The following is an 11,776-nucleotide window of genomic DNA, read 5'->3' on the forward strand; positions in this document are numbered from 1 at the left end:
CAACAACAACCAATATTAGCAAATAAACTCTACAGTTAAACAGTTACCTTTTCTTTCTCTCAAATTTCTTTTTCTGTTTTTCTTCTTATTGCTCCTTCATCAAACACACACTCACTCGTTCTCTCCTTTAAATACATGAACGCACTCAGTTTTCCCTCTCTTTCGCTTACTTTCTTCCTCTTTCTTTTGCATCAATTCTCTCTTACATCTTCTCGCCTATTGTCTTTGTACCCTGATGTGTGTGTGTGTGTGCCTGTATATATATATATATATATATATATATATATATATATATATATATATATATATGTATGTATATATGTGTGTGTGTGTTTGTGTGTGTGTGTGTGTGTGTGTGTGTGTGTGTGTGTGTGTGTGTGTGTGTGTGTGTGTGTGTGTGTGTGTGTGTGTGTGTGTGTAGGTGTGTGTGTATCAAAATCGGGTGGTAAATATTAAGTTGACAGCATCAAAATTTTCCAGTTCTCTGCATAATTAAAAAAAACAGATTAACTAAAATGTATGCAAACTCTATGTATAGCAAGCCTGCAAACTGAAATTAACACCCACCCCCATAAAACGTACCTTCCCCCAAGGGTTACTCGTTGAAGTAGTTTATATCCAGCGTCGATGATTTCACAACGTAGAAGTCTAAGCCCATAATTCTAGGTGACGCCATCATTACGAAGTGAACTCTTGAACGCTGCTGCGCATTTATAACATATGTAATTCTACATCTAATGCATTCTTATATCAACCTCATGTTTCGAACAAACGAAAGAATCCTTTGCTGCTCACTAAACCAGCTAAGCTGTGGAGGAAATTTCCTAACATTGTTTATAAAAAGGGGAAGAAACTTGAATACCGTAGTCCTAGATACACAATGCCGGAGAAAGATAGATTGGCTGAGGCCTGGAAAGCATTTAGTCATAGGGCTTCGCGCCAACAAATGAGCTGCTGATAAAACAACAGCAACAGCACCATCAACTGCAGCTGCAGGGCCAGTGCCACCACCGCCACCAACAGCAGACAATTTCTCTGTTGCACACCACCACACCACGGATCCTAACTACTATACTATGCTTACAGCTGAAATACTCGTTACAAAGAGTAACCACATAGGTTCTACACCAGTATCAAAACTATTCACAAAAAATCTATAGTAAACTTCTCTGATTTAGGTTATCGAATAAAACAAATTTGAAATAAATGTCAATAAAGACAATCGAAATCAATTTAAAGTTATATGTGTAAAACAAAATCTTGTATCTGTCCTTTATTGTCTTTTCTGGAGCAACAAGTAGTTTATCTGAAGTAGGCAATATTTCTCCTATCAGCAGTATGTCATTGGCCTTGTTGATGTGACAAGATAATCGACATTAGTTATCTCTTCGATATAACTTTCCAGTGATGTAATGATATATCGTTTTCTTTTGTTTTTGATTTTGTTTTTATCCCAGCTGACATTTCGCCCGTGCGCACATTTCCCTACACTCTAACAACTGAGTTATGCAAGGCTATGTCTAAAATAATAATTTGTGAGGGGTCAACAGAATATTTGCATTGACTGTTATTGTTCAAGATGAAACTTTAAAATATTGATGATGGATTTTGGAAATTTATTGTTCCAAACAATCTTCCAGGAATCCATAGGGAAATCTGAAATAAAAAAAATACATAGAGTATAAAAGAAAACAAAAAGTTGCATTTTCAATACGTGTCTAAAAGAAAAGACGTTACCTGTATATATATATATATATATATATATATATATATATATATATATATATATATATATATATATATATATATATATATATATATATATATATATCAGTTTACAAGTAAAATGTCTGCAGCAGAAACTTCAAAGTTTCTCCCGTTCTGAGTGCCACAAACAATAAAACAAAGCGACTGATCAGCAAAACTTCGAAGTCACTGCAAACATTTTCATTGCAAAAATAAATGCCATAGCTTTACTTCAATGCGCTGAGCGATCCTAAACTTAACGTATGTTTAATAAAAAACAAACGTGTATATATATATATATATATATATATATATATATATACATACATACATACTTGGAAATGAATGCATCGCATTCAATTAAAATAATAAATAATTACAGGACGTCACCTAAGGTGCAAATAACATTTAAAAACAGTTAAACACGTAAACAACAAGAAATAATTGAAAACATGACAAGAAAACTCAGAGAAAGGACGCTTCATCAGTTGTCGGCTGTCTATCTACTCCTCATTTCGAGCATTCAACGACAATATAAGTCTTCAAAGACAGATGCTCCCATAAATTCTAAAATACATTTAGGATTTATGGAGGGTCAAAGTTTGGAACAAAAGCAGGGCATGCAAGAAAACCTAACGAAAATGAACATGGAGGGTTGTTAGACAATAACGAGAGGAAAATAATGAACGCTGGGAGAAACATTTTTTGAAAACAGAAAAGATAGAAGAGAGCAAAAAAACAGGTCCGCTCTTTTGAACGTCTGTGCAGGAAAAGCAAGAAGGTCACGTGAGGAAAAGAAAGATGGACGATGGCCACGTGTGAGCAACAAGAGATAGAAATAAAGAAATATGGGGGAAAGAGGGGGAGAGGCAGAAAGAAAACTGTTAAGGAGAGAGGTTAGAAAAGGTATCGCTCTGCACGCGCCCTGTTCACCAGATGTGGCACCTGCAGACTTCTGTTTCTTCTCCAAGATGAAAAGGCAGCTCAAAGATCTTCGTTTGTACTCCGTTATCGAGATCCAAAACGAATCGCAGAAGGTCCACGACTCGCCAACGAAAAACGACTACCAGTCCGGATTCCAACGTGGCAGGAACGCTGGAACCAATTTATTGCTGAGCAAGGTGACTATTTCGAAGGAGAGGATGTTAAAAATTAGGTAAATAAGTTATTTTTTATTAGACCTAAACATTCCGGAACCTTTTTGATACCACCTATTTTGATGTTTAACATCCTCCCCCTCCTCCTCATCATCAGCATCATCAACAACATCATCATCATCATCATCATCATCATCATCATCATCATCATCATCATCGTCGTCGTCGTCGTCGTCGTCATTATAGTCAACAACTGAAGTTCTTAATCTCGAACATCAATCAAAACATTTTCCCAGCATGATAGAATGAAAGGGAAGTAGCTGTTTGGGTCAAGGATTAGCAAGAACGAAAGAAAGGAGAGTGGGTGGAACGACACCCAGAAGTGGCTGCTATTTATTTTCTTAACTTAGCGAAACTCCTCAAGAGTGTAGGGCTAAGACAATCTCGGTGGGATTTGAACTCAGAATGCAAAGTGCCAGAGTAAAATGCAGGGTATATCTGTGTTCAAACGATGTTATAAATCGATTGCATTAATGCTACAATAATTATATCAAATACAGACAATATTTCAACAGACACATCAATGTCCATATTCCTATTTATTCCTTTCTGCTATAAGCACAAGGCCTGAAATTTTGGGTAAGGGGCTAAGTCGATTGTATCGCCCCCAATGTTTCACCCGTACTTTATTTATCGAGCCCGAAAGGATGAAAGGCAAAGTCGATCCCGGTGACATTTGAACTCAGAGCGTTGAGACAGATGAAATACCGCTAAGCATTTCGCCCGGCGTGCTAATGATTCTGCCAGGCTGGCAACAAACCTACTACCGTCACAAATATCACATTCACTAGGATCAGTAATACTTGTGTCAACATAGTCAATAAGAACGGTGGGACCGATAATAGGGTGGCCTAAAAGGATCGACGGATGTACCAATAACAAAATGATGGGTTAATTAGGTAAAGTTTTATTGGTGAAATAGAATTGTTTTGAATTTGCAGCAGAAACTGATCTATGATTGTGGTCGTGAGTGGAGGGAGTCTCTAGGAACCACTGCAGTATAGTAACTAAAAACAGAATAGAGGTAACAATGCAAGGGAACCTGTACGTTGTTGATAATCCTGCTAGAAATATCAGCCAAGTCGCCTTTCATTTACGTGTTACATTATGAAATATAGTCAGTGAAGCCACTAACAATAGAACAATTTTGTCTATAAGTGTGACAGTTTATGATTGACCTACAGCTAAACTAGCACTGACCACAGCCGACAAAAAGTTTAACAGAGTCGGAAGTGGATAAACAAATATTTAAGAAAAAAACAGATGCTATTTTAAAATAAAGTTCTTCGAAACAAGAAGAAAATGTAAAAATTTGTAAAAGATAAAGAAATGACCAGTGTAGAAATTAAATTGTATAGAAAGGACAAGAGAGTCTGTTAGAGAGAAATGGGAGAAAATGAAAAAAAAGATTTGTTGCCAAGCTGAAGAAATGAAAAACTTTTCAATGATTTAGAAGCTGTGAATGGTGAGAGTTTCAAGATGAATTAACAGAACTGAATTATTTGGCTTCTCTTTTGAAAAGACAAATATAAATAATACATGAACTCACCAATGATTTCAGACAGATACACCTATATATATATATATATATATATATATATATATATATATATGTGTGTGTGTGTGTGTGTGTGTGTGTGTGTGTGTGTGTGTGTGTGTGTATATATGCACCTATACACACCTATATACACAGACGCTCACAGATTTACACTTCCCGTATTTATATGCAACGAACTCCGTGGAAGTTCGCAAGTAAATAAACACAATCACTCACGCTTACACACACACACACACTGATACACACACACACACACACACACACACACACACACAAACTGATACACACACATACACACATACTTAAAAACATATACACTTTCATATGCAAGCATTGAAATAGAATAGCTGTATGTATGCATAGACATCCTTCTCCTTTTTCCTTCGCTTTCTAAATATAAGTTTGACCGTGTGTAAACACATATATGCCAATGTGCAATATGTATATGTGTGTGTGTATGTATGTATGTATGTATGTATGTATGTATGTGTTACATATATACACACACACACGTACATCAGCGCTGGTATGAATGCATGTTTAAATGTTCTCTTTCTAACGAGGTTTCCATTTCTTTTCCTTTGCTCAGTATTTTGGACTGTCTTTTGCCTAACACTGGCCCCAGTGTATATATGCTTGTATGTGTGTTCATACACACACACACACACACGCACACACACGCACACACATACACACACACACATGTATACATGTGTGTGCGCACGGGTGTTTGTGAGAGAGTTTGTGTAGACTGTTAAATTAGAGAGACACTACGCTTAATGGATTTCCACATAATTTCCTCATCACCTGCAATGTCACCCAAAAAGCCTTGTGCCGACACGATTCCTTTATAAAAGGTACACATCGCAGATGACAAACTGAGTTTTCTTGAGGGCGAATAGAACTTTCCCACTCGGCAGCGTCTGCATTTATTCATACTGGGAATACAATGCAGAGATTAACTCAGGATTAGATGTTGTTTTTATGTAACTAATATAGCCGCTGCTCATCACTGCAAACGGTTGCTGTGCCAACCAATGTAGTCAAAACAAGCAACATTCAAGTTTAACGAGTCATTCATGAAACAGTGACACGCTTCACGTGTCACTGTTTCTATGACAAACAACCAATTGTTTCATTTTGTTTCAGAGCAGCAAAGATGTTACCAAGAATAGAATAAAGTATAGCAAGAAAGGACTGATTGTAATTGTTTACCAGTTAATCTTATAAAATTGTAAATACTTTCGATCATTTTGTGATGTCAGTATCATTCGTGAGAATCCTGTCATTTTGCACTAAATAATTTCTGAACTGTTTACAAGGAAATGTAACTGAGTGAAGAGAATAATCAATTAAATCGAGCCCCATACGTAGCTGGTATTTTATGTTATGAAACCTGGATGGTTGAATAGTAATATTGTACTTGATGATCCAGCACAGATATTGCAAAGCTTTAATTTTCACACAATCGATTCTAACAATTTATTATTATATCTTTAAACAGAAGTCAATGTATATGTGTTTCTCCATCCTTTTTACAGAAGTCAATGTATATGTATTTCTCTCTCCTTTTTTACACACACACATGCACACAAACACTCCCACCCCACACCACCCACACACACATACACACACACATTTTCCACGCATATTATAGCAAAAGATTTTTTCTATGTTTGAACACCAAATCTGCAGTAAACTTCAAAAAATATATATATATAGGCCGCAACGGTTATAAAATCTCAGACGTTAAACCGCAGAAACGATTATGCACCGAAATAAATGGCATCTGCTATTTAATTTATTCTATCTGCTTCCATATTTGAAATCGCAGCTGGGTCGACGTTGTACTTCACTCACCATGGTAGAGATAAAAGGAGTTGTTATCATTAAGTAGAGCCGATACAATCAGCGATATTGTATTTTCTAAATGGTTTGTGCACCAACGAAAGTAGTCAATAAGATAGGTTGCTGTTTCAGCAATACTTCTGTTACTTATGTTTAAAGGACAACACTATTTAGATTCACTGAATGACTATAATGAACTGGCTCCAAGCACTCGGCCTCATCACTGTTTTCTTCTCTCCTTTCATTCTGTCTTCCTCTTTCTCTCTCCTATATACACATTTATATCTATACATACATTCTGGTCGAGTTTTTTTCTTTTCTGACACTCTAATGTATGTATGTATGTAAGTATGTGTGTGGGTGGGTGCATACATGTATATGTGTAAGTACGTATTATGAGCGCATGTGTATATATATATATATATATATATATATATATATATATATATATATATATATACATATATATATTCTCTCTCTCCCACTACATCTCATTTCTCTCTCTCTCTTGTTTTTACAATCTACCACCAATACTCTTTCATTTCGTCTCTCAAATAGTTACATACGTATATACACAAACCATTTGTTCTCACTATCTCCTTCTCTCTCCTTCTCTCCCCCTTCTCTCCCCCTTCTCTCTATATCTCTCTCTACCACATTCAAATTCACACACACACACACACACACACACACACACGCACACACACACACACATACAAGCACTTCTATCTCTTTTGCTGTTGTTCCTGTTTTGTTTTTTTTTTTAATTTCTATCTCAACTTCTCTCCTTTCTACCTTATTGAAACTCACACATTCTCTCATACTATGACACGTTCAAATACACACTCATGCGCACATTTAGTTACACATAACCTATGTCTCCTCTCTCTCTTTCTTTCTTCTCTCTCTCTCTCTCTCTCTCTCTCTCTCTCTATCTATCTATCTATCTATCTATCTCTCTATCTGTGTGCGTGAACTTCGCAGTCATAAATTCTCATCTCCATTTCTTCCTTTTCTTCCTTCTTGTCACTATTAATCAAGTTCTTAACTCAGGAATTTTTTGCTCTCATATTATATGAATTCAGGAAACACGAAAACTACATTGTACCTGACCTTATTAACTTTCCAAGAGAGTCTTTTATTTAAAATTATTTTGTTTTTATTGCTGTTCTTGTAGTTTTCTGAAACTCGACCTCAGCCCCGGATGAGTACGACACTTTTGAAACCTCAAGTCTATCATTCGCGTTACTTAATCCGTTAGATGATTAAAAAATTTGGTTAAAACCGTTCCGCTGATTTGCGGGTTGTAGAGTCTATCTTTTCAGACATTTGTCCTTCATTTATGACTAACAGAATGAGAGAATCAGATACGGAGTCATTACAGACCTATTATCAAACTCATTCCACTCATAACTTTTTGTCGTGTTTAGAAATAATTTGTCCACAATAATACTGGTCGAATATATTTTATCTTTGTAAGCATATTGACAGGTCTGAGCTTGTGGAAATTAGTTAGACCCCGGATGGTGGACAGCTGAAAGATTTTCACTTGTATAGAACGGAGGTACGATTAAGAACATTGTACCTGTATCCATAGTATTGAAACGAGACTGCTGTTTGACGCAATGTAAGTAAAATATTTTAGGTACTGGACAATATGTCTGGCTGTATTTTCTTACATCGCTTATACGCTCTGAGTTTAAATTTCACCGAGGTCTGTTGTGCCTTTTATTTACTTGGTGTCGATTAAATGAAGTCCGAACTACTAAAGAGCTGGCGTGACTTCATGGACTAATCCCTCCCACAAGCATCTGGCTTTGTGTTTGTGTGAGAAATAATTGAGGATTGTGAATTTACAAAATTGTTAGATGCGTTGAGAGTATTTACATAAAAACCATTGTGTCCTGAGTGCAAATATCGATAAGGTTGACATTATATTTCGTCCATTCGAGGTTGAGAAATAAAGTATGGGGCTCGACTCTCACCCTCCTCTAAATTTAGGCACCCTTATATATGTTAGAAAGTCTTAGGACAAAACAAGATATTGTGAATAAATGGTAATCACATTGACTATGAAGACAACAGAACTAGCTTCGAAATGGCTATGAATCAGAAAGGGGGATCTCTGGAAGAGGTAGTGTTACTTGAGACACTGGTGACAAGCTTGCTGGATCAACTGGGTGAAAATCTCTGGCTGTTGAAAACTCGAAAAACCAATAAACTGCGGGAAACATCAATGTACATAAAGATGGCATATGATAATATAGTAATAAAAATACATCAAGTCTCATAGAAACTTTGTATTTAAATATTACCGATCAGATACAAATAAAATATATGAAAGATATTCCATAAAAATGTGACGTAAACTTTATTTTAGAAGGGCTTCACTATATTTTTTGGTCCCCAGCTATCTTTCAGCTATTCATCTTTTGTTTGAAGATTGCAACGGCATAGCCTTCTAAATGTAACATAATGTCGAGGTAAGGGTTTCCCGAGTGGCGACAATGAGTCAATATTGACCCAGTTCTCACGAGGAGGTGTGAAATTTGCATACATACGGTTTGTTGCCGTTGTTGTTGCTTTTGTTACGTAACTAGTGTTCATCCGTGTGCATAAAGACATGTGATCAAAGATGTTTCAGCAATGATTTTCTAAAGCAATCAGTTTCCCATCCGCCCCCGCTTCTCACTCACTCACCCGCTCTCTCACTCACTCCCCCACTCTGACCCACCCTTTTTTTCACTCACTCCCCACCTCACTCACTCTCCTTCTCTCACCCACCCTCTTTCTCACTCACTTATCCTCCCTCTCTCCACCACCCCCTTTCTCTCATTCGACTCATCAGTTGTGTTTTCAAATGAGAGATAATCAAGTGTTTCTCTCCCGCTCACATGATGTTGCTTACCTCACCTTTAAACGCTTGACTGATATATTTGTTTCTAGAGATTGGTTTTTATCAGGAGCTGCTTTACTGATAATATATGACATTCAATGATTGTCACATCTGACCTTAAAATCTATGAAATATTCCTAGTCACACGCTCTGTATAAAATTTGAACAGTTATGTCGATTGTGACATGTTTCGTTCCTCAAAACAAACAATTATACTTAACTACAATCAAATATAATAGAATGATAACAATATAGCGTGACTGATCTAAACAATATTCTGGTAACTCAATACAACATTTGAAACGAAACCGATTTTTCCGTTATTTTCCCCTGTTTTACTCGGTCAATTTCACTATTTCAGGGATGTCAGTCACTTGATGTCAGTATTGTATACTTCGTCTGCCTTCCCACGTTCTCCCTTTCAAATTTAGTCATGTATGTATCGAATATATGGATCCTTTTACGAGTAAATGTAACAATATATTTATCGATGTATCTATGGGTGTATGCGTGAATCTATACATTTTCATATCTTTGTATCTGTGTAGCTACTTGTGTGTGTATATAACTACCTGTGCGTGAATCTATGTATCGATGTATGTGTCTATGCTTGCATGCATGTACGGGCGGGTGCTGAAAAGTTTCTGGCTTTAAGGGTATCGGGAAAAGCCTGCACGGAAGGCCAACCTTCCGAGTTCTTTTGCAGAGCTTACAAGAACTGAAAGACCACTGCAATAAGTGTGCAAATCTGAGAGTGGAATATGTTGAATAAAATTACAATTAACCGATTCTCCTGTATTTTCTTCAACCCAAAGCCAGAAATTTGTCAGCACACCCTGGTACGCAATGTATGTAACATATATAACTAATACAACGTAGTGCATGTGACGTAGCGTTTGTAGGTCTATTATGTGTGTCTAAATTGTTATCAATTTGATTTGTTTACATGTTCTAACGTAGATTTATTTTATCAAGTTTTTACGTAAACCTAATGAAACTTCAGTTTTAAAATCTTATCAGGGTTTGTAGGATAAGTGCTGAAAGAGAAGGAAAGAGAGAAAGAAAGAGAGAGAGATTTAGACGAAGAAAGGGAGAGACTGGTTCTCTACGTCATTTTGTCAGTCATAATGCCTTACTATTCATCGACATCATTAAACAATACTCATATCTCTAAAGAATGTCGAACTGGTTTCATGACATCTAGAGTTCCACAACTATTTAGATTGTGCTTATTTTACAATCTCGATCTACAGTAAACAAGAGAGCACCTACACAGTTATTAGGCTTGTAAAAATAATCGCTTAATATGCCTAAAACAACAATCTGCCGTTTATAAAAGTAATGAAATAGTCTCGGCTGGAGCGCCGTTGATCGATGAATTACCCATCAAGTGCTTTTTCTTCTGTTGTACAAAACACAAACGCATCTTCGGACTTTTTATCAAATATAAAATTTTATTCTATATGAGATGGACTAAGCCCTTATTTAATTTTGCTGGGGTTTTTTCCCCCTTTTTAAAATGTGGACGCTGTGAGAGGTCTCACGCAACTTTTCTCACAGCGATTCCTCTCCGACTCCGAACAAAAAGAAAAGAAAGTTGAAAGGGGGCGAAAGAGAGAAGGCCTGAAATGTGGGACCCCAGTAGACTGATTGATATTTGATCGATGAAAGAACGAAAAGCTCTGCCAATTCGGTGCTTTTGAAGCTTTAGCTATTTGTCCCTGTTTATATTTTCCCTTCATAAGGGATGTTGGTTTAGAGCGAAAACCAAATCAAATATACGCTAGGGTAGATGGGAGGTGTAATGAGGCATAGTGCCGGATTAAATGTTGCGATGGAGTTCTAAATTACACAATGCCGGATTAAATGCCCAACAGTATTTAGCTCCTGTTCGCCTTTTTATATTCACAATTCTGAATTTCAATCGAAAAACGATTGATTTTATCTGTTCACCAACATCTCTCAACGGAAATTTCGCTCCAAACACTAGAAATAATAACCAAATGATCCCACAAAACACAGCACGAACCTCTTGAAATAAGTTCAAGATATATTAAATGGAGTATGCCTATATACTTCTAAAACAATGTCGAGATGGCCACGGTGGGAATGCTTCTCATCATAAGTCTGCTTGGTCAAGGTTGAACTCGGACTATAATAAAACAACAACTAGGCGATCAGAACAACAAACATAACACAACCAACGCCGACTTCACCAACAAAAATACGACATTTACATATCAAAAGCAATAAGAATGACAACAGCAATAACATTAAGAACAACATTACAACTAACGGCAATTGCAAGGAATGACAATAACAACGACAAGAATAACAACAATTTAACGCTGTTAATGTATAAAATATTGATGTTTGTGAAGTCAGATTGGCGAAGAAAGTCTCAGAAGCAGATTTCCATAGAAGTGGCTTTAGTCTCTGTCTATAGATTATTGGAGATATAACTGTTTTGTTTGGGTATAGAAGATATACAGCCTAGCATTATGCGGAAATACACACATACATGCGCACACACGGAAAGACACAAACAAACATATATAGGTGTGTCTGTCT

General features: G+C 36.5%; 1 long non-coding RNA gene across 1 annotated transcript; it reads right to left on the reverse strand.

Annotated features, from left to right (window-relative positions):
- Nucleotides 1-1,052: 1,052 nt before the first annotated feature.
- Nucleotides 1,053-5,579, reverse strand: LOC149131409 (uncharacterized). The gene is made up of 2 exons (XR_016237965.1): nt 5,269-5,579; nt 1,053-1,656 (listed from the first exon to the last, which is right to left on the reverse strand). It is a non-coding gene; the product is annotated as an uncharacterized LOC149131409 (long non-coding RNA).
- Nucleotides 5,580-11,776: the final 6,197 nt, after the last annotated feature.

The sequence above is a fragment of the Octopus bimaculoides genome, chromosome 22, assembly GCF_046866305.1.
Source record: "Octopus bimaculoides isolate indiv1 chromosome 22, ASM4686630v1, whole genome shotgun sequence".
NCBI classification, from domain to species: Eukaryota; Metazoa; Mollusca; class Cephalopoda; order Octopoda; family Octopodidae; genus Octopus; species Octopus bimaculoides.